This window comes from Notamacropus eugenii, chromosome 4 (genome assembly GCF_028372415.1).
Source record: "Notamacropus eugenii isolate mMacEug1 chromosome 4, mMacEug1.pri_v2, whole genome shotgun sequence".
NCBI classification, from domain to species: Eukaryota; Metazoa; Chordata; class Mammalia; order Diprotodontia; family Macropodidae; genus Notamacropus; species Notamacropus eugenii.
This window is the reverse complement of record NC_092875.1, coordinates 206,431,732-206,456,684: the sequence shown is the minus strand read 5'-3', so window position 1 is coordinate 206,456,684 and position 24,953 is coordinate 206,431,732. Positions and strand designations below refer to the sequence as shown.

Sequence of the window (24,953 nt, the reverse complement as noted above, 5' to 3'; positions counted from 1 at the left end):
TTAATTTAATTTTGATTGGTTTTCCTGCTTTGTCAATGAAAAAATATCCATACTTCAAAGGATCTATGATTTTAGGACTGTAGTCCTTCCATGGAGACAGACCTCAGGTCCATCACAAGGAGATTGATTACTGTGGGCCAAAAAAAAAAAAAAATCACCATCTGGTGCCCAAACCCCTACTGACCATCTTCATACTCAACTAAGCAGAACTTCAGATGAAAGACACACAGACTATCTCAAGACCTGAATTTGAAGCTTTTCTAGCTTTGGGACCTGTCACATTATATTCTCCTGGAAAAATCTTTCAGAGTCCATGATCACCCCCAAGTCGTAAGAAGGCATCAGAGTAAAACTTGAGCGAAGTTTCTTTGAAATAAACTATTTGTCTTACAAAACCATTTTTGTCTTTTATTTCAACAGATTTTTCTGAAGTAACTATTCATGTTGAAATCTAGCCCGAAACAAAGGTGTTGCTCTTCATTTTTTAAAGCAGAGTCCCTTTCTGGCAGAAAGAATAATTTTCCTGACTATGGCTTATCCATCTCTGAAGAACAGTCTGCTGAGAAAGAACTGATGACAGTCATTTTTTGTGACTATCTTTAAAACAATGAATCTCTAAAACAAAATTATTAATGAGAAGGCTCATGCTATATCTGCAAATATTACTTTTCTCCAAAGAAAATGCTAAATTTGAGCATCTACATAAATGCAACAGCTGAAAGTTGCTGCCTTCTGATTTTAAAAGCACTTCTCAAATTTACAAGGTGTCTTTTTAATTCTCTTTCCATCGTGTAAAAAAAGTATGCTATTGGCAAAATCACTAATGAATAATAGGGAAGTACAGAAAATTATAATGTTCCCAATTAAGTGGTCTAAGTCTTACTGGTAAAATCACTTCATATGCAAGATATCTATAAAATGGAAAGTCTTTTCAGAAATGATCATCTCAAAATCTACTTATCATTGAGTTGAAGATATAATCAGTTTACCTCCAGTTAAAATTTCTTAACTCACAAATTTAAAAAATACAAATATACTACCATGTAAGTCAGAAACGAGGTTAATGTACTGTGTATACAATGTTCAAGTTACACAACCAATTTAAAATGCATTTTCTGAAAAACAAAGAAATTATAAAAACTTCCAAAATAAGAACACAATATAGAGAATTAATGCTTATATTCTGGATGTGAAATTCTCACTTGCATATCTAGAAGGCATAGATTGCCTCTACAGGGATACCAGAAAAAACCCAAGCCTTTTCAAAACTAATGACGGAAAATAGAATCCATAGCCATCTCAAACTGCAAAGTCACTAAGAGACATTTTGTTTACTCTAAACTTGAGATGTCACAAAAAGATAATCAGTCAAATTACCATCATTAGTTTAAGTAAGATCTATGTGTTTATGGTTATGTCTTCATATCCCTTGTGGTATTTTTGGTTATGTCCTCATATCCCTTTTGGTAAGGCAACAAAATTATTATTCAGAAATTAAGAAAGCGTACATACACACAAGGGCAGAGGATAACCAGCTGAAAGCTTGCATCACTTGTTAAAACAACACAAGGCAGAGTTTTGGTTTTTTTCTGCCCTAATAAATCCAAGCTGGGGGAGGGAGGTACCTGCAGCTTGCCTCAAGGCCACATATGGCCTTCTAGGTCCTTGGGTGCGGCCTTTTGACTGAGTCCAAGCTTTATACAACAAATCCTTTTATTAAGGGGATTTGTTCTGTCAAGTTTGGATTCAGTCAAAGGGCAGCACTTGAGGACCTCAAGGCAGCAGGTTCCTCATCCCTGAATTCTAAACTATACCATATCTTCTCACTGAACCAAAATGAGTTAAAAAGACAATCTATCTACAAAACATTTCCTTCTCCTTGCCGGATTAATCTGAGTCTAGTCAAAATTAATTCATTTATCAAACGGTTCAAAGAAACTCCAAAAAGAGCCTTAACACCCAGTACCTGAATTCATTGGAATCTTATCAAAGTTACATTAAAATAATCAATTGGAATCTATTACCTTAATATTTCAGTGACTCCATGGTTACAATACTTTGGCTTCTCCTTCCAGCAAAGGAGACTGATGGCAAACTATCCATGACAACTCACCCTGTGACTCTTCCCCATGTCCCTCCATAAATCCTCAATAGAGTCTACACCCAATACAATGGAATTTCCTCTAGTTCTTTTAATACTCAAGAATTATCAATGCAGTTAAGTCATCTCTCTCTTGCTACAGACCCAGAACATATTCTTTTCTGATCATACAGAGGACCACAAGATTTATAGATGAAAGGGAAGTTAGAGATCACCTAGCCCAATCCCATCATTTTACTTATAAGGAAACCATTGCCTCCTAAGGAACTGCTGTTGTAGGTGGTTCATCAAAAGAAGAATTTCATGAAATTCCATGGAAGTCTGAATGGTTATACAGAAACAAAAGTAACTTGAGAAGTTTATAAATTAAAAAAAAAAATCAACACAATCCTAACCCCCTCCCTCTACAATTGAAAATAACTTGGATGAGGACCCCTCCCCAAGGCCAGTCATGGAATGTTCTGACTCCATTAGCAATTTGCCTCCTCCCTCTTCCCCTTCCCCATTTTATTCTTGAGATCTACCCAGAAATCTTTTGAAAACAATCATTTTATTCTTTTCATTTTTTGTGATTTTGTTTGTATTCTATTTGAAGTACTTATATTATTAATCTGCATCTGAATCATTCATGTTCAGCATCATTTGAAAACCATTAGTCATTACAGAGAAAGACATATTTATGTTTAAAATAAAACCAGTGTAGGAAATTTAAAAAAACAAAACAGAAATAAGGTCAAATTTGAAATTGCTAATGCTTCTGAACTATTGGGAGTCATATCCTGGTCCTCAAATCATTTCTTTACTTTCTAATCCCCCAATCTCACCAACCAACCCTTTTCCTGCTCTTCTATACAAGGCCAATTCTCCAGGACCTAAGGTTAGTGGACATGTGCCTTTGATGGTGGACCCCGGTGACTGTCTCCCTAACATTCCCTATCTTCGATAGTCAGAAGCAGCCTTCATGGCCCCTCCAATTACTAAACCCACATCCCTTTCTGCTCTATCCATTAACTTTTTATTATTACCTAAAGGACACATCTAGTTCTCAGGCATTTGAAATGCAGAGATGATAGGTCACATAATTGATCAAACTTTTGTGGGCATGAGTTACCAGCCTTGCCCACTTCATTAGTTTCTCTTTAACAATTTATTATTTACCAAGTAACAAAAATCTCCAAGCTGTAAGGGACATCAAAAGCCATGTTGTCTAACTCATCCCTGAACAAGAATTACCTCTTATAATATGGCCAATAAGTGGTTATTCAGTCTTTGCATGAAGACCTCCAGGGAGGGAAACCTACCAACTCCAAAGGTTGCCCATTCTGTTTTTGGATCGTTCAAATGCTGGGAAATTTTTCATCATGATTAGTCTTTTTGCAATTTCCATAGTTTTGCCCTTTGGGAACAGCCATAATAAGTTTAATCGCTCTTGTCACCATATGCCTCCTTACATCTTCTCTTTATTAGACTCTCAAATTCTCAGTACCTTTAACCAATACTCATGTAATGTCATCTCAAACCTCTCCATCATTCTACTTTACTTAGGCTATATCATCTCCAGCCTAGCCTTTTCCTTCCTCAAATTTAGTGCCCATAACTAAACAAAATACTTCAGATGTGATCCAACAGAGGCAGAATACAGTGGGGCTATGACAAGACATGATGACCTCTTCTAATACAATCTAAGAATGCAGTAGCATTTCTTGGTTGCCGTATCACTAAAAGCCTAAGATCTTTACTGCCTTTAACCAGGCCTTCTCTGTCTTATTCTTGAAGCTACTTTTTTAATCTCAAGTATAAGAATTTACATTACTCCTCATCCTATTTGATTCAGCCCAACATTACAGTCTGTTGAAATCATTTTGAATCCTAATTGTGTCATTCAATATGTTAGCTAACCCTCCAGCCTTGTGTCATCTGCAAATCTGACAGTGATATCATTTGTTTCTTTACCCAAATGAACAGTAAAAATGTCAAAGAGCACAGAAAGGTACAGACCCCTTAAGCACTCCACTGCAGACTCCAAGAAGAGCATCATCATCCCTAGATGCTCACTGACGTCTAGAAGCCGTAAGCAAACAAAAGGCAAAAAGCAAAATTTTCATCAAAGTAAAAAGGTTACACAATGATGTTCAAAGGCTCTTGACTGAACATCCCAGATACTCATAAGCTACTTGAATCTTTCAAATTTTAGCACTAATCCTAAAGTTTAAAACAAAGACCACTTTTCCAAGTATTTTATTTAGTAAATTTACTATAATTAGGCTTTTAACTAATTTGGCTCAAAGATACACCAGGAGTAATATTCTTCCAATAAGAAGAATTAAAAAAAAAAACCCAGTATTAACGTGTGTGCGTGCATGTGTGTGTGTGTGAGAGAGAGAGAGAAAGGGATAGACCTCTTTAGCAGTCAGGTGAAGCCTATGGACCCCTTCTTAGGGGCCATTAAAATATATGCATGGAAAAAATTATATTAAAAGTTATCAAAATACTTTAAAACTAAGTTTGTGGATTCTAGCTGAAGACACCTTGCTGTAGGTAGAAAAAGCCATCAGCCAGCACTTTTAAAAATGCCACCAGAAATAAACAGGCAATGAAATGAATGCACTCCACACCCTTGTCTATTCTATTAACAAAAACTTAGTCATCAAGCTAGTTCAACATGGTAGCAATTACATTTTAAAGAATTACATATATTGTATTTTAAGAAACTTGCAAAAATGTTCTTGCACATGGGAACATAGAAATAAAGTCCATAAATTATTTCAATGAGTAAAAGAGGCTATGTAATGTGTTGTTAATTCTGGCCAAAATGTATTTTGTCAAAAGAATGCATGAGATGATGATCAATCAGTCAATCAGTAAACATTTATTAAGTGCTTACTTTGTGCCAGGAATTGTACTAGGCAACTGGGAAACAAAAATAGTAATGATACCATCTCTGACCTCAAGAAGCTGATGAGGATAAGGAGGAAAAGAAAGAAACAGAGTGACAAGAAAAGGATAAATGTCCCCAAAAATCACGCAAAATACCCAGAACATGACTATAGCTTCATGGAATGAGTTGTCTTTCTCTGGTATAAAGCTTCAAAGCATGGCTCTGCTATTTCTACTACTTGAACTTATCCCCAGTTGCTCTGAACCTCAGTTTCCTAATCTATAAAATTCAAATAATAATACTTGACCTACCATCCTCAGGTTCAAATGGAACAACAGATAATCTACAGATGTCAGTTATAATTTGGTAAGAAAGAATGTGTATGCAGACATACCCTGCTTATGAAAACAGAAATATGAAGAAAAATACATTTCAACAATAACATTACAAGAAAACACCTACTTTGTTCCCAAAATATTTCTCCTCATCTATTCTGCTCTTAAGAAAAAAATCTAGAGTTTGGGCTCAAGTTCTCTCACGACAGGAAATAAGTCAAGGTAAGTCCTCCAGCCACTCATGCTACATGGAAAAAACTAACTGCACCATTTGCCCAAGTTCTAAATTCACTGGAACTGAGTGAAGGAATGCAGAATTATTCAGGTGCTCTTTAAAAATCTGCACAAACTTATATAATAATTTGGAAGAGATAAGACTCATATCACAAAAATATATAATGTCAAAAGTCAACTCTACCAGCCTCTTTGTTTTAGCTATGAGGAATCTCAGGCCCAAAGATTTTAACTGACTTGTCCTGTTCATCAGCCACAGAAGGTAGCATGGCATAGTGTCGAAAACATGAGACCTGCAGACAAGACCTACATTCGGACTCCATCTCTGCCACTTACCAGCTTTATGACCTTGGATAAGTTATCTCATTTATCTAAGCCTCAGTTGCTTTTAATATAAAGTTAGGATAATAACACAACTTGCATTAGCTTAAGACAAGTACTGTTTTGGGAAAAATACTTCCTAAACCGTAAAACACTACACAGTAATTACTCTACTAACATCATAGCTGGCACCAGACACCAAGTATCCTGACCCCTCCCCCATTCCATGTTCCCTCTGCAGTATCACACGCCCTTTATGATACAGTGGAATAAGACTGACTTTGGAGTTGAAGAACCTGGGTTCATAGTCTGCTTCTGATGTTCAGTTGCCTGATCTTGGGCAAAACAATTAACTTTCCTAGACCTGGTTTACTCATCTGTAAAATGAGTATGACCTGAGAGATTCCTTCTAGTTCTAAATGTATAACTCTGTGACTTATGACTCCGCCATGTTGCTTGTTGGTTCTGCCAACTTTTACAACTGCTTAGAAAGAAACCAAAGAAACTCATGTTTTATGGTTCTCATCTAAGGCACTTGGCTTCCACTTTCTTCAGTTCTTCTCAAAGTAACATAATAGTTATAACAAAAAAAGACGAAGAAAACTTTCATAAAATGTTTGAAGGCAAAGGGCACAGAGAAGGGAGAACGGCTATATAACTCCAAGACAGCAGCTATCAAAATTAGATTGCCTTTCTGCTCTGTTCTTTTTGGCAATTCCCTCTCAAAACCAATGGAAACTTATTTACCTTTGTGCATTTGCCTATCATCTGCCCCTTTAAATGTGACAGAAGTTACTTTGACACAAAAGAGCAAGTTTTTCCTCAAATTATCTTTTACTTCACTTTTATAGCAATGACTGCAAGACTTGGACAACAGACTAACTTGCCCAGCCCCTCACTGTTCATTCTGGTTTTTCTTTTTTCTCTTTTCCCTCCAACCTTAAAGTTTTTTGTTGTTATTAGAATTGGGGTTATTATTATTTAGAGAGGGTAAGTGGCAACATCTGAGGAGTAGAGTTTCTTCATTCTACTATTTTCTGTTCTATAATTCCTTAAAAATTTAACAACAGATTCCAACATTTATTGTGTTGGAGATATATATACACATACATACACACACACAGTGTTCATATATAGGAATAGAATGATTGAAATATGTGAGAGCATGTGCGTGCTTGTGTGCACATGTGTGTGTGTTGTACTACATCACAGAAATTGATATTCATATTGATGATTACCATTTTGTTCAAGAAGACAATCTGTTCTGGGAGCCGTTTGTGGTTTCTGGATCTGGAAGTTACTTGGGATTTAGGGACTGGTCCTTTTTGACTCCATCCTGTTTGACTTCCATACTGCTACCTCTAAAGGATTTGAAAATACAATGAGTAGGGTCTTCATATGATACAACACTTTGTCAGTTATCTCGCAGTAACTGAGTAAGATTCTAATCTACTCTTTCTCATCCTTATTTTTTTCTCATCCACAAAGAAGCCAGGGTCTAATAAAACAAAGTATCTAAAAGTTGACATAGCCTCAATTCAATGGTTATTGGCCAAATACTGACCTCATGCTACAACTCCAACCTAACAGGCTTAGGTCTTACAAAGCACCTTTAAGAAAGTATCCTACGTTATTGCATGTATATATCAGCATGGTTTACTAGGAAGAATACTGAGAAGAGAATAAGACTAGGATTCTGGTCCCAGCTGAGTGATCTTGGAACAGTCACCTACCTTTTCTCCTCAGTTTCATCATCTACAAAATAAAGGAACTAGAGTGGCCTAATTACTTCTAGTTCTTTGGTTATAGATCCTATAAATTAAATGTCTTAAATTTTCACAGTATAAAATAAAGATGAATGGAAAGTACATTTACAAAAAGAAAAAATAAAGAAATGTGAAGATGAAGATTTTCATCGCTTTCCCAGTGGTTATAAACACTGTTTCTTAAGAATACGTAAGCTCTGTGTGGAAGCTACTTTAACTCCTTAATGCCAAAAATAAAAGTAATAGTATTAGTAATAGTATTTACTATTACCTTTAGTGAAATAAATAGCACTTTTCTGATTCCACATAATTTAATACAGCAAATATTTATTAAATGCCTACAATGGATAGACAACAGAGATACAAAAACCAACCAGTAAGTTCCCTCAAGGAATTTACAGTCTGTTTGGGAGATACAATCCAAGCATATAAACACAGGGTATGTGTAAAGCCATTTCAAGGGAAGCAAAAGTATTATTAATTGGAGTAGTGATAGGAGTTCAGAAAAGACCTTACATAAAAGGGTGGCCCTTGAGCCACCTTTGAAGGAAGCTAGGAATTCTATGAGGCACAGGGGAGGAAGAAAGGGCCTTCCAGATATGGAAGATCTACTTATAAGAAACCATGGAAGCAGAAGATGTGATATCATGTACAGAGAAGACCAAGCAGGCCAGTTTGACTGGAATGGTAAGTGCCTGAGAAGTAATAATATGAAATAAGACTGGAAAGGTAAGTGGGAGCCAGATTGTGAAAGGCTTTCCATGCCAAGCTGAGGCTTTTATATTTTCTCCAAGAGGCAATTGTTCAAGAAAATTAATGTAGTTTCCAAGACCGCCTAACTCATCTTCATGGAATATTTGAACACTTGGGGAATCTAATTTATGAATGATAAAAACACACATTTCTACGTAGGAGAGCTAAACTTTTAGAACTAAAAATGGACAAATTAAAAGACAAAACAGGAGATTCATGATGTAACATGCATGTATAGGCATAGTAAATTCCAAAGGTAAATCTGCAGAAACACTGTTTCTCTGGGCAAATAATTAATGCTGCTTAATTTTTTTTTTAGATTTAAACAAGATTAAACAGACTTTCTAAAGTATAACCATATAGCAACCTATAATCCCTAATCAAACAAAAAATAACTGATAAGCAAAGTTCCTATAAAACCATTAATGGAGTCTGCCTCTCTATTTCACCAGGGTAATTGACTCAGACAATTTTTAATCCTTCCCTTAAAGTACTAATCACATGAATTTGATACAGCATTTTCCCTAAGTTTATAATACCTAGTGCCAAGGGAGGGGGTTAAATGCTTCATCAAAAACTAACTACACGATAGCAATTTTAAGTTAATACTTAAAAGCCACTGACCCCCTCTCTGCAAAACTTTTTTTTTTTTAAGTAGCCATTCTGAAATAAAGTTGCACACACGGGAAGCCATTTAACACCTGGTGTGCACTGATTATAATGACATTAGCTCCAAGTATGCTTGTTATTACTCAAAAAGAGAAAATTATTTCATCATTATGATTTTGGCCATGCTACAGACATAGATAGCTGCGCTATATCAGTCTGTATCTGATGGGAATATGATTACCAACATAAATGATATTTTCTCAAACAAGAATAAAAATGTTCTCTTGGTGTCAGTGTTAATGTCAGTATAAATTATTCATTACTAAGGGCAGCATTCACTTACACTGCTCAAGTTCAATGAGAAATAGTTCATCTAGGACCACCATTTTGCCCTTAGAGAGATTACTTGTCTCATGGAAAATAAGTCCAATTTGTTTCTTTTTCTCCTTAAAACTGGAAAAATAACGCCAGTAATAACAATAATACCTTGTATAGTCTATGCCTTATGGTTTACAAAGGTGAGTCCAAGTGCTAATCTCTCCATGATACAAAAGAAGAAGCAAAAGTTCAAAAATGGTATAATCTTACTCAAGGTCATACAGCTAGTAGCCAGAGCCAAAACACAAATTCATTGTTTTTAACTCTAAAAATAGTGCTCTTTCTAGCATACCATACTGTAAAGATACTGTCTAATGCCAAGCCTACAATAGTGGATACTAAAAAACATCAATTGTATAACCATAAAGAACAGGGAAAGGATTAAAATGGGCTTTTTCAAAGTTATCCATATTAACAAATTCCTGTTATGATATGCTACCCATGTTTCCTACATATATATATATATCTCCCTACACACAAAGAATGTCAAAATTTAATTAAATAGAAATTAAATCAAGAAATCTCATCTTTTCCTCTCCAAATCCAATTCTAGAAGAGTATGCCACCACAAAAATATATAAAAACAATATGATGAGACCTCTCACACATAGAAGGATTCACATAGAAAATGCAAGCCCTCCTGGGGAGGAAAAAGTCTTGCATAAGAACAGCTGACATTTGTACAGTCCTTTAAAGATTGCAAAGCACTTGACACATGTTTTCCTTAGAACCACCCTGTGAGACTGCTCTTGTGAGTTTGATTATCTCCATTTTACAGGTGAGGAAACTAAGGAAACTGAAGGACATAGATAATAAAGATTCAAAATCAGGTCTCTCCTGATTTTAGGTCCAGAATCTTTTCCACTGAATCATGCTACTTTTTACTGTCATTAGAATTAAGAAATGGAGAGATACCACTGGAATCCACTAACATTAAAGACTAGACTGCTCTTCTATCAGCCTTGAAATCTGCTTTATTGTATGAAAAAAAGGCTGAAACCACTCAACCTAGGTTCCATGGCAGGCTTTCCCTGAAGAAGGTCCCTTCCTTATCTCTCATTTCAAAATCTGTACTTAAACTATTTCCAAAGGAAATCATTTTACATATTAAAAAAAAAATTGCAAATGCCTGCTTATGACCCTAATATCAACCTAACAAAAAACTGCTAAAGCCGCAGATCTGGTGCACAACTCTCAATGCATCATTTACTGTACTAAATTTCAAAGAACACTCTGAAATGCTGAAATAAATCAATGCTTAAATGCAACTCCTAGTCAGCTCATGCAATATAGGTTAAATACTACCATATGGTAAAGACAGACACATGTTGCCCTTTTCTGAAACAAAGAACATAAATTCTTGAGCAAATTTCTATTCTTTTCACATAAGAATTGAGGATTAATTTTTAAAAGAAAAATATAGTTATGCTAATAAGTTTTTTAAAAAGTCAATCTCCAAACTTAAAAAAAAAATCACAATGTTAAACAAAGGACCTCAATTTTCATTCGTCTCTCTTGAAATATTTCTTGAAAACTAACACCACATGCTAGTCTATGCTCACCATTTTTTTTAAATGAGTAAGAAAATAACAGGACAGCTGTATCCAGGAGGATGATTTGACATCAGCTATCCCCTGTGGTACAAGAAACTGCGGCACATCAACTCTGCATTTCTCTTTTACCTGCTTTTGAAGGGGGAAAACCCCAGGTTACATTTACTCAGAAAATAACAAAATACATTAAGAGCTCATCCTATTTCCAACATGTAATCTGATCAGGAACTGTCTGAAACACAGAAGCATTAGGTTTTCTTCCTATCCTTTGAAGTAATTCCTGGGAACATAAGATTTCATTATATTCCTGAGGGGAGAGACAGAGACAGAGATGAGAAATCTACCAGAATGAACCTGTGTGAAATCCAGTGCATCAAAAATGATTTAAAAATGACTCTTTTTGAGCCATTACCCCTGTGTGCTATGTTTTCATCTTCATAGTATATACCAAACATGTCTGATTTCTAAAAATAGTTGCAAATTATAATTACACATGCTTTGTAGCTTCCATTTCACTTTGAAATGAAGATTAAAAGCTGAATCGTTTTTAGAAAACTGCCTTAAAAAAAACATTGGGAGCCACAAAATTATACTTCTTTACTATTTGGTGTGGGCTGCTGGAAATCATTTCATTCTAGACCTAAATATGACAGCCATGGCTTTGGAAAGAAAAACTTTAGTTCTGTGGAAATTCCATACAGCCAAATGTAGTAAGTGAGAAACAGATAGGCTCAATAACCAATTTATGCCAATTTCTCTTAAATATATTTGATTGCTGATATACCTTGGCCAAGACTATAAACTTCAAGTAGAAGTTAAACCATGTTGTTCTTACAATCATAGGAAATAAAATGTGAACTTTGTGAACCCAGTGTTAAATACACAACATTCTCTTGATAGCAATTTAATTCTGCCCACTAAGTGATGATTTTAAATGAAAAGTTATTAAAGTCCTTTTGAAGTACTTAGTTGTCTATAAGTAAAAGCAACTGTTCGATCAACCCAAAAGGTTTTAAAATTGGTTAATTAATTCAAAACCAAATGGGGAAACAAGGTAATTTGTGAGTTTGCCAATATTCCTGAAAAACCAAGAGCATTCATAATTATGTCCTTTATAAAGAGCATACTGGATCCTCTAAGTCTCTCCATTTCCTCCCTCCTTTTAGGAGGGGGATGGGGGGATGGGGATGATGTTAACTGGCTCAGGGCAGAGGTCCCTCGTCTATCAAAGTCAAAGTGCCTGTAAGAGCTGTTCCACCTCCTCACCACCACCACCACCAATGTCCACTTGCCCCTGTGACCGGCCAGAATTGAGACCAGCAGTGGGATTATGGTATACTTTCGGTCCTGTGGCCCCTGGCTAAATCTGAGGCACTTAATATACTATACTCATTGCCATATAGGTCAAAGGGTTGAGGGTAAAGGAGCACTAAGAAGCAAGATGAGAAGCAGGAGGAAGACGTGAAATGGCCACACTCTTCCAAAAGCCAAGCCACTTGTTAGGTCAATGCAATTAAGCAAAGACCAGCAGTTGAACCGCTGAAGACTGCTGCTACAAAAAATACAAGGTTAAAGCGAATGGGTATTAAATGCAGGGGCGACCATTTGAGGTGGGTGTCTATGATCCATCCTCATTCTAGTCAAACTTCAGAGCAAAACTTTTAAGCATAATTTCCAGATTTTAGAATGAAGCAACATGTAACAGCTGTCCTTCTGCTAAGGGATCAATTTGAAAACGGTACAATATACAAAGAGGTGCTCTATCAGTTTTAACTGTGGGTGTAGAGCATTCTCAATATCACAAAAGTCAAAGAATGGAAGTAACACTTTATTCCAGGTGCTAAAATAAATATGACATATAACTAGAAAAGCAAAAGGCTGGAGACAAGCTCTCTGCTCAAAACAGTTATGCAATGGCTATAAGCTTTACAAAGTAATACCAGATTAATGAAAGTCATTGCAGCATACGTTAAACTCCTGGAGTACAGTAAGAACACTGATCCACTCTTGGAGTAAACTTAAGATGAAGGCTAATTAATTGATTTTAGGGGAGGGACAATTATTAGAACTTTTTCTTTGGTATGCTGGATAGGAAATAAAGTGGGGTGTTTTTAGAACTAATTGACTGAGTCATTTCAGCTTTATCCAAGAACTGAAATGTATAAACATTTACAGCATGTAAAATGTCTGCTTTGAAAAAGGAATGTTCCTTCTAAGTTCAAATATTTATATTTCAGATATCTAATCAAATAAATTTGACATTCTGCTTCTTTCTGCCATCCAGTTATTAATTATATAAATGTAGCTGGATGGGGGGCACAGAATGCTATCACTGAGAAAGTCTGAATTATCATTTATTTAGTGTGGCACTCAACAAGTCACTGGGTCTTCACTCATCTAAAGCCTTAGTTACTTATCTGTAAAACAAAGTGGTTGCACTAAATATCACTAAGTTCCTTTATTTTAATCTAAAAGTCTGTGACTAAAACAGCAGTTTTATTTTCTATAGATTTTAAAATAATTCTTCATTCACTGAAAATTCAGTTACAGGAAGATTAAAACATTACTTTCCATTGGATAAGTAACATCCCTCTTTATCCTGCATTAAGAAATAAACTTCTGAAAACCATCCTACTCTATGGTCTTACAAATTTCAGCAGGCACATTCATTATACAAGGAAAGTGTACAGGTTCAGACAAGCCCCTTCCTGTTGAACATAATCAGCTTATATGCTAGCTTCCTATTTCTATGGAGTGAAAGTATAATGTAGTTAGAAACCTTAAACACAATTTCCAGTCAGTTTTCAGCCACTCCCATAACTATTTTTAAAAGAGGATTCCTCTATACAAACCAAAAAATACATACTAAAATAAGTAAAACCCACCAAAATTTAGATGATTTTTAAAGCCTGCCCCTAGATGATATTTCATAGTGTTTTAAGGTTTGTAAAGCACTTTATATAGATAGTATCTACTTGGATCCTCATAATAGCTCTGTGAAGTACAGAGTCCAAGTATTTTTATCTGTTTTACAAATGAGGAAATAAACTCAGTGACTTTGTACACTCTCATCCAGCTGTGTTCTAAGCTATTTCTCTGAGGACCTGAAATTTAGCCCATTTTCCACTATTCTACACTGCCTTTACTATACTAAATGTCCATGTTAGAAATGTCCATTAGAACATCATCCTGACATTACATAAAGTAGTAATATTATGCAAATGAACTACTTAAAGACCTACTTCAAAGATTTCTCATTTTTCATAGAACTGCTTCCAAAATCATTTCTAAGTATCACATATTTAAATTAACTTCCCTCCAAAAATATCTTCATCTAAACTCAAATTAAGTTTAAAAAGGTCAATCTGAAGTTTCAAAAAAAAAAAGATAGGAAAAGATTTAGCGTGACATCCTGTTTTTTAATCTCTTCACCAAAACAACTTAGCTTCAATGACAATACTCTAAAAATTCATTATGAACAAACATCAAAAGAAGAATCTTAGATTTAGAGTTGGAAGGGACCATAACTATCTTGTCTAACTTCTGTGTTTTACAGATTAAGGAAACTGGGATACCAAAAGGTGAAGTGACTTGACCAATGTCACACCAGTTCTAAGTGGCAAAGCTAGAATTTGAACCCAATTTCTATGCTGGTCAAATACAACCTTCTTTCTACTACACACAACCTCCTCCTAAAGTGAAAAATTGACCTCATTCAGAGTGCTTGAAAAACTTTCTGAATCTCTGAATCAAATATATTAACCAGTTAGTCAGGAATTGAGACCACTTGAATATAATAGCCAGGATTAACACTTTGCAGATAAACTATTTCTTGTTCATTAGTAATAATTAAGTCAATTACATTTCCCAGATCAAAAGTTCCTGATCCACAGATTTCAGTAATGTTAAGCAACTTACAAGGTCATAGTTAGTATAAAATATTGAAAAATGAAAAAAGAACTTAATTCATAAGTAAAGCTAGTTTCTGTGTACCTAAGTAATAGACACAATACATACCTACCTTGTCATCTTTAATGTTTGGGAAAGGCATTTCACTCAGTGAGCCTTACATTTGTCTTAATACCGTTTAGTTTCCAGAATATTTATGTGGTTGGAATTTTTCATGTTACTTTCCAAAATCATCATTTTTAGAATTTATACAATTTTCTAGACAAGTTTTACATCAGTAAGTTTGAGGGGGGGAAAGTTCTATCAAGAAATAGATTTTTTTCCTCAGATCTGTGGAAAAAAGTACTCCAAAATATAATGGTCTAACTAAATACAGAGAAGACTACTAATTCTGCAAGTAAAACAAATAATACTGGTCATTTTATTCCAGAGATCATTCAGGATGGTCATGGTGGTTACTCTTGTGAAACTAAAGATGTCTCCTTGAGTAATCAAACTCCAATAGTGGTTACACCACAGGTAAAGTTACCGAGCAACTTCATTCTTTGTAATATATTTTAAATTATATTTTGAATGTACAAATATAAACAAAAAGGCCATTTCTGACACCACCACTAAAGAATGTTAACAAAACTATGGAGCAGCACACAAGGTAAATGATTTTATATTCTCTCAGTCAATAACCAATACTCAAATTTCTAGGTCAAAACATTTCTACTACGTTAACTGCTGGTTTTATCTCAGTAACTTCGATGAAGTAAAACAAACCAGCAGCTCTCATCCTGGACAGTGTTCTAATAGCATTTGGATATATGCTCCTCAGCCATATGGAAGCACCAAGATTTCTTTTAAATCTTTCCCCAGGAGTAGAGACTTCCTAACATATCCAGGGGAATCCTTCATGTGCATCTATGTATAGCATACATCTATAAATACACATGCATCATGTGGATATATCCACATATGTATGTAGGCTGTTTTAGTTTGAATTAAGAACCACAATCTTTAATAAAGTTCATTTTGTGGTTTCCAGGTTAAGCAGAACCAAAAAGTATAATTCAGTTTGGTGTAATTCTCAGCATTTAAGTGGTTAAATCAGTACAGTGAGTACATGAAAAGCGGCTTCCAACTCCCATTCTTCTGTCCTTTGTTATGCACTGAGTACTGTTTTAATGCTTTATTCCACGCCCAGAAATACATCTGTGTTTCTAGAAACAATTTCATATATTAGACACTTTAGGAAGCTTTATCAGCGAGGGACCACTTCCCTTGCTCAACACAAAAACAAACAAAAACCCACCTTAACGTCTCCAAGCCATAAAGTGTCAAGAAATTAACTCCAGCCCCCCCCCCCACCAAATTCTTGGCCGCGGGGCCCCCTCCCCCCCTTTCTTTGGTCCCAGTACCCAAATCAGGTTTTAATACTTATGTAATTATTCTCCGGTGCCACGCCTTTTATGCCACCCCATCTCAGCAATAACCAAGTGAAGTTTAAAATAGAAAAGCCATTACCTGACCAAACCACTACGCTCCAGTACCAAGCCCCCAGCACCTCCAGGAAGGCAGCGCTGGATCATCTCCCCCACTCCGGTCCCGTAAACCTTCCTCCACGAACCACGCTGCACTTTCTACAACGCTACGGGAGGACTTTCTTCTTCTCCCTGGGTTTCTCCCCCTCCAAGCCCTGCTCTCCTCCTCCTTCCCGCCCCCACCTTCCTCCTTCCCTCCTCCCTCCCTCTCCCTTCTCTCTCTCACTCCTTCTCTCCTCTCTTTCCAGCCGCTCTGACAGATCCCTGCCTTTGTTAAGGTTAGAAGTTGAGCTGCGTCGGTTTCCTCGTCTGTTTCACTTCTTGTGTATTACAGTACAAGGCTGCGTGACGTCCTGGCTACATTACGGGGGGCGGGGGCGGGGGAGGGCGGACAACTGAGTGCAAGTGCTCCGCCAGATCCCTCCTCCTTCTCTGCTCCTCCCTTTTCCCGCCTCCTTTCTTGCGCCCTCCCTCTGACTAAAAGCACAGCAACAAGCTGCTGCCGCTGCCCTGAGGCCAGTCAGGTAAACCCCCTCCCATCCATCAGCCCCCACCCCCACTCACCACATGTATATATCACAGGCACATCAGCCCTCCGCATCAGCTGCAGAGAGGTAGAGACAGAAATGAGACAATCTAATCATACCTACCCGCTCCTGCCCATTTCCCATCACAGGGAGTGAGCGTCTCCGAGACACAGGAACCCAGTCAGCAAAGGAAGGCTGGGAGGGGGAAATCCAGGAGACAGCGCCGACTGAGGTCTATCTAGTCTTTTCAGCACGGCCTGGCTGGGAGTCGCGGTGGCTACACACCTAAGAGTATTCTTTCACTTCATCTTTTAATTAAGTTATGTGTGCTGCTAAAAGGGGGAAGGGGGGGAGAAGTTAAGTATATGGCTGCCAAATCCAGTTAATGAAAACCCCTCCGATAGTTAACTCATTTAGTCCAACAGCAGGGCACACAATAAAGTGTGTGGCACAGAGCCAAAGGCAGAGGGATACTTCTCTGGACAGACTCAGATTCCCTGTGGGTCAGGAAGGCCACAATCCTTGTTAATCTGCAGCTAATGTGGAATGATCCTGCACTTGGTGATAGTCCTTTAATTAATCTATCTACATCGTCATTCGTACATGGAGGCATACATACAGAAATAGGAATATGCTACAAAGGAACCCTAGAGATATGTGACCAGCCAGTCTTAGAAAAAATACTAAATTGCAACTACATTCTTCCACCAACGCTTCCAAACAGCATGTCTTACACACTCCACAAAAAAAATCAATCAAAATATCAATATTTGGAGTGAAGTTGGGCATTGCATTCAACTAGCACAAAATGTGGCATGGTTCATGGCAGGCATTCCTTCAGTGAATGTGCCTATTGTGTTGGGCAGAAATGACCATTATTCATAGCATTCATAGGTCTAGTGGTCAGCAGCACTTTCCTTTTACCCACCAATGAGCTTTTTAAGTTCAAGAATCTGCAACTTTGATTTGGGGGGTGGGGCAAGGAAGTTTGTAACTATGACTTTTTTTTGTCACCATCTTAAACAATTAATTTTATGCACTTTTTTTTTTTTTTGGCCACAGGCTACTAAGGTTGGTGGCACATCACAATCTTAAACCCCTTAAGACAAAATATAACATGGGGATGAAAATGGTTGCTACACTATGACATCTATTTCTCATTTTTTCTAAAATAAGGCCACAGAACCACTGTGAAACATAATAAAATCACTTATATTTTCTCCCACTTTAACAGGTTTCAGCTTGAATCTAAAAGCAGGGCATATGCCTACGTGTTTCATTATTACATGAGTGAATAGCTGGAGTGCTATCTTTTGGACATCTACGTGCAGTTATATAGATTAAAGTACAGCAGTATCCACACACAGAGAGTCATGCACAAATCTGTGTAAATACAGAAGCCTGCCTGATTAGCACGGGGCTAGGAGGATTTAACAGTATTCACTCACACACTCACACACACACACACACAATTACCTCAGAGCTTGAGAAAGAGGTTCCGGATTGGACGTCTCAGCTGTCACTCACAACGAGGGGGCAGTGAGATGCAAATCAGGGATACTTTGCATCGGCGTTTCCTATTCTTTGCCACTTTTTTTTTCCATTTAATGATAAAACAACTGTAGACCTCAGAAACTTGGGCATCTGCACGTAAAGACTGTGCCTCCCTTACCAAGTAGGGTGTCAGTCAATAATCTTTTACTTCACAGGGGAGGGAAATGGAGACAATTTAGCAATAACTAAGGCGGGTCAGGGGGAGGGGGGCTCGTTGGGACTAGGGGGAACCTGAGAGAAGGGGGGAGTCGATGGAGGGGTGAATAGCTAGGTCTCTACCCGAAAGGGAGACTTTGACCTTTCATTGATTTCCGAATTGAATATTTTTGTCCCAGGTCAGATTATAACACACGCCTGTCTCTAATTTATGAACTCATTAGTCTAATTTCATTATTTAATCATGCGCCAGCAATCGTGTTTCCTTAAGAAAGAACTGACCTATTTTTGGCTGGAGATAAACGATCATGTTAACAGATGTTAATCTTGTAATCTGTTTTTCCTGTAAGCACTTTACATACCCGCGTTTCAGACATTAAAAATAAAATCTTTTCCAAAAGAGTTGACGTCACATTTCGACTCCTTAAAAAAGCACTCCCCCAATTTTTCCCCCTGCAATGATTTCAAAGACATTAAATCTTTTTCACTTTATAAATGATGATTTGTTCTGCCTCAACTCCCACAGGCTTTTATTTGCATTTCAAATTCCACAGGTTACACCAGTCGCCTTTTCAGAAAATGTAAGCCAACAATAAGGCAGCAAATGGGTTTTTGTGCATCTGGATTAAATAAAGCGCAGAGTGAATACGTTCAGAAAGAGGTCCAAGCAAGTTGATCTTTGCACATTTAGAGTCCAAGTGACTCTTTATCAATATGCGCAATGAAATGAGTAAGATATATACACATACAAAGCACATTCCCCAGAAGATCCTAGTCTACTGCTGGGAGCTTATTAACGCTCATAATAAATGGTGCTGACTACAGACCCACACTTTTCAGTTAAAATACTGGGTCTCTATGGTCCTTAATTGCAGAGGTTAGCTGGTTTTTTCAGAAAACAACGGCTGATTGTCATTCCACCATCACAAACCTCTCATTTTAAATACCCCCACTAGGCTAGCTTTTTCACAAAGTTACCCATACGAAGTTTCTTAAAACTTGAAAAAAGTGGTTTAATCCAAATGAGGATCGTAACTATTTAGTATGCTAATTCTCACTTGAAATGAAAGATGAGGCATTTTTTTCCAACATGCGCCCAGTCTCCCCCCACATTATCTAACGTTGCATTTTTTATTTCCCATATTATCTATATACAGTATCTATATTAGGAAAAATAACAGCTCCCATCCCCACCCCACCCCCCAAACAGGCTATTTCATCTTCTAGTAGTAATTGCCACCCAGACATTGTCCTTCAAGCCCTTTTCAGCATTTCAGAGTCATTACATGAATAATTGTTTCTCCCCACTCCTGACTCACACCACACACAGACCCCCCCCTCCGCCAGTGTGCCCCAACTTCCCTTTAATAAGCCGTACACTACTTTAATGCCTGCTTCAGTTCTGTGCTCTCAGCTGATGGGATTGTAACTAGGGAAAAAGGGGTAAAAAAAAAAAAAAAAAGACCCGCACCCACACCCACAAACACATTCACAGGACATCAGGCGACTCATGCACACACTCAATCAATACTATCAGCAAAGCCCTTAATAATTTAAGTGGTTACTCCAGACTCGGAGCCCCATTACCCACCTTCATTAGCCCGAGCATTTTACTTTAAAGTCAGGCAATTTGCTCTTTGTTTCTTAATGGATGAATGTTGCATCCAAGCCCCCCTCTCCCCCCCCCCCCCATCTTCCCCTGTCGCCTTTGACGAAGTATACAAAGCGAAAGGCTTCTTCAAGCTCGGAGTCCCGGCCCCCCCTCCGCCCCCCTCCACTGCGGTAAAAAAAAAAATCTCCTTTTCTCCAAACAGCCCAAAGTTCCATTTTTAAGTCTTCAAATTACTCAGCAGATTAACTATTAATTGGAAAAGCGAAGTTTCCCTCCCCACCTCCCACGTCCCCCCCCATCTCCAACCCCCCCCTCGGGCGTATCACCCCAGGATCCCCATTACCTTGAGTACCCCCCACGACCCCTACTTCTCCTCCTCCACCTCTTTCTTCTCCCCCAAGAAGAGTGGAGCTGAGATCTCTCTGGGCCCCTTACCTTGCTGAGTTAAGGTAATGTTATTTTTGGAAGGACGCAGACAAACAGAAGAATCTGAAGGTGAAACCATGCGCTGAATGCAAGAAGGAAAGGACTGCACATGATTGACTGCGCCAGCTCCACTCGGGCCGAGGGGGGACGCCGGGGGAGCCAACCGCTCGCAGCGCCCGCCGAGGGGCCCCTCCCCGCCGGATCTCCCCTCGCCCCGTGGCTCGGAGGCACTGCAGTGGCCCCCAAGCGACGTGGGCAGAGAGGACTTCTCCTAACCAAGGCGTTTTCTGGAGCCTTTCCCACATGTATAGGTTGGTGTCTTCCCCCGGTAGGAGAAATGGTCTGTCCTATATTAAATGCACACTATCTACTATTGTCTCATCAGCACAAAGTTCTGCTACAATGCGGGGAAAGTCTAGATGCTCCAAATGACTCATAAACAAATAATTGTTCTGCTAATAGCATTGAATCATTATCCGATCCTGTATTTGTCCTACCTTCTTCCAGATGACCAGCCCTGCCTGACTTCGGGGCTTCAATTGCTGGATGCACTAAACAGACATATGTAGACACACAGACACACGTATGCGCCTACACGGGTCGGTTATACATTTGTAGAGAATTTGGGCACTTGGGGACAGATCCATTCTCTAGAGCTCTGAAAGGTTTGCTTAGATATGGATACATAGTTTCAAGCTGTCCCAGATGCATGTATATTACATATGGTTCGGTGTGTGAGTGCCTGTGTGTGTCTGTGTGTGTGTTTAACTCCCTGGTAAAATATTTATAGATTTATTCAAATGCACAGTAACAACACATTAAAGTTCTCAATCAAGATCAAAGAGTTCACCGGTTACACTGGAATATTTGAAAGACCTCTCAACAGTATTTGTGCCATATGGCTTTTGTAGTGTTGTGTGTGTGTTTAACTTTAATCCTTCAAAAGTTCAAATCTTATTTTTCTGTTTTCAGAACTCAATTTACCCAGACTACATTTAGCCAAAGGCGGAGCGGCTTATATCGCCCTGTGCATTATAATTTAACCCCATGAATTTTGGTGCTATCAAGGGTGTGGAAGGAGCCTTTCCCACTCTTCCCCTCCCAACCCCCCCTTCTGTCTGTGTGTCTTTCTCACCTCCCCACCCCACCCCACCCCCCCAACCGAAACGAATATATTTTGGAAAGGGCAATATTCTATTCTCCTTCCAGGTCTTTTCCCCTATTATAATTCCGGAATCCAGAAAGTCACTGTCCAGTAGAACCCTGAGTGGTTCTTGCTAGACAAGCAGCCCTCCAGTTGAATCGGTTACCTAGCGATGTGGTATTTCTACGCAGAACAGGCAAGCACGGCTGGAATGCCCTCCAACTTCTGGCACTTGCAACGGGAAGTACTACACAGTCAAACTCCAAGGCAAGGTCCCCTTGCCTGGAGGAGCAACACTCTCAAAGAAGTGGATCTGGAGGGGAGGTGAAGGTGGGGAGGGAAGTAAAGATTCATTGAAAAGAGAGAGGAGAAAGGCAGAGGGAAAAGAGGAGTGAGGGAGAGGAAGGGAGAAAGAAAGAGGAAGGAAGAGATAGAGACAGAGACGCCATGAAGGATACACGAATCATAAAAAGTAAGCTATGTGTGATTAATGATCTGCACTAATTTGGAAAGCTGGCATGTTAAAGGTCATTGACAATTGTTGCTAGTTTCAGCGTGAATGCCTGAGTGGGATGTTTTCTTGAACAATCAAATTTCAGTCTAATTCACAGGAAAGTACTGAAGTGCACACAGTCCATTGCAATGCACAGTAAAACACACCAAAGTACAACTCACATTCCACTGGAAGTTCAGCTCATTACCCAGATAAGACAATGAATGGACAGTCGCCTTGACTCAAAGTTATATACTTTGGAAGATTTTAAATTCAATACCAAATGCATGTCTCTATATTCTTTAGAAATACTTTATTACATACACCAGGAAGGTAAAAGCTGCATGGGCATGTTGCATTACTTGCAATTTTAGTAGTAGTTTGGTATGCCTTTAATAGAAAGATTTTTAAAAATCCATTATACATCTGCATTCTTGGATTCTACTTAAAATTGCAGTATCTGCTAATAATCTCCACATGTTGAAAATTGACAAGTTAAGAGCAATGAAAGGTGAGTGGTTTCCAAGTCCCTTTACACACACACACGCACACGCACATGCACACACACACACCAACAACATTCACAACCACAACAACAACCTGTGATTTTCATGGCTGCCTTTTTTCATAGTCAACATAGGGTCTTTCCTTAAGACAGCTGCTTGTAAATTCACTCAGGACTGTGCCTGTTGTGGAATAATATTGTGCTTCTAAAATATTTTTTCCCCACATTTTCTTGATTAGTACCCAAAAATCAGGAAAATTAATACAACAGACAAGCAGAAGTTAACTCCAAATCACCAGCTTGCTAAAAAAATCTAGAGAAGGGCAGCAAGAGCTCAGCATTGTTGTGATTTCAGTGAAAATCTCATCTGTGACCATCACAGCATGTTTACATTGTTCGGACAGGAAGTCAACAGTAGCTGTTTATAGTTCTAGGCAACATTAAAAGGTAGATTGCTGGAGCTCATCCTAATAGACTCCAGAAAGTCACTATAAAAAAATTCAAATATTTTATTCACATAACCAAATCCAGCATTGCCAAAAATTCAGCTGTTTAATATTTTCATACATTTAAAGTAGCCTATTAAAGATTAAGGAACACCATTACTCCATTATATAAATCCCTGAAACCTTCCAAGAGAGGCACTCCTGTTTTGAAATCTTTTAGTTAAATTACAGTATTTGGTGAGAGTATGTCAGTGATATTAATGGTTCAATACATGTTTGGCTATTTATAATTTTGTTCATATAATAATTCTGGCTAACGAAATATATGGAACAGGAAACATTTATTTTCCGTTGCTATAATCTAATAAATTATTTGTTCAGCATTGGGAACTCTGCTTTCTCAAGCTAAGGAAAATGGCATTTTGATGAAAATCTGTGCAATGGCTTGTCTGCATAACTTAGCTTTAGGAGTGATTGGTGGAAGTTTAGATAAGAAAGGTTCCTGAGAAACATTATTATAGGATAGCTAAGAATAAAAGACCACGTCTGTCTGAGAGCGAGAGGTAAAAACACACATGGTAAACTCCTAGATAGTCAAACCAAACAAGCTCTGATTAATATTACACCTATGTTCATCTTCATAAAACTGTAAATAGAACAGTCAGACAGTTTGGCCTGCTACTGTTTATTTGTGATTATTTCATTTAAATTATCTCAGTGTCTGAATTTAGCAGAAATTTCTCAGATAGAGTAGTAAGGCCCTGAAATCTTGGGACAAATCTTACCTTTATATCTCAGAACTCCCTTAAATTGGCAGATTTCCCTAGGGATCTGGAGAATAAATTTGACTCCAAGTCTAAAGTATTCATGGATGAAGACTTTTCATATGTGGCTTATATTCTAATTTAACCAAGGATAACTTTAAAAACAGAAATTAGAATTTCAAGATTCTGTTTAATAACTAGTCATTTCCAAGGACATTACCAATATCCATAGTCTGACTTTTAAAAATTTTCTTTTTTTCATAAAATACAGACACATTGAAATCTGTTGTATTTAGAATTTAGGGAGAAAAAGATCTAATCTATGGCTCAGCATAGACCATTACATATGGTAAACTCCAGCAGAGGGTGTTCTATGAAGATGTGGCTGGCTAATTATTTTTAAAATATAATTTTCAGTGGAATGGTTTTAGATTGCTTGCATAAGAATTCAACAATATTTTCCTCCTTGACCAATTGATTTTATTTCATTAAGAATTTTATTCCATTGAAGATAAAGAATATTTTGTCAATGAGCACTTTTAAAATCTTATATATACAAAAGAGGGTTCTGATTTTTAAAAATGTGGAGGGTGTCCTTGCCAATCCTTATCAAAATACTCCAATGTTTACATTGAGAAAAGTCCTAATCAAACATGTCTGTCGAGATACATTTAGGGTCAGGCTCTGATATTCTTTTTGCATAGTCATGGCTAAATCAAATGCACTTTTTGAAATAATACTTTTATAACAGGGAAACAATAAAAATTCATATACCACCATTTCAGAATCCAAAGATACCTTCAAGATGCAACCATACCAGATTTTTTGGTGTGTCTAATAACGGGCAAGTTATTACTTCAAGATTCTGTACAAAATATATCCATATGTATGATCCATAGAATGCCTCAACTCATTTTTCTTCATGGCAGAAATAATCTTGCAAACTTTCTCACTGAATCA

At 37.6% G+C, this 24,953-nt stretch overlaps 1 protein-coding gene and 1 pseudogene across 4 annotated transcripts in view; one reads left to right on the top strand and one right to left on the bottom strand.

Moving 5' to 3' along the window:
* ZNF516 (zinc finger protein 516) overlaps positions 1-20,889 on the bottom strand; it is a 144,369-nt gene extending 123,480 nt beyond the window's left edge. Inside the window, exons 1-2 of one of the 4 annotated variants that reach the window (XM_072604076.1) lie at positions 16,350-16,415; positions 7,108-7,230 (exon numbers count right to left, since the gene is read on the bottom strand). The gene's annotated coding sequence lies outside the window, so the exon portion shown is untranslated. Of the gene's footprint in view, positions 1-7,107; positions 7,231-16,349; positions 16,746-20,650 lie in introns of those variants that run through there. The other 3 variants (XM_072604075.1, XM_072604077.1, XM_072604074.1) reach the window with 3 other exon arrangements.
* The window catches only part of LOC140502407 (golgin subfamily A member 7 pseudogene), a 40,451-nt pseudogene continuing 36,248 nt past the window's right edge, over positions 20,751-24,953 (top strand).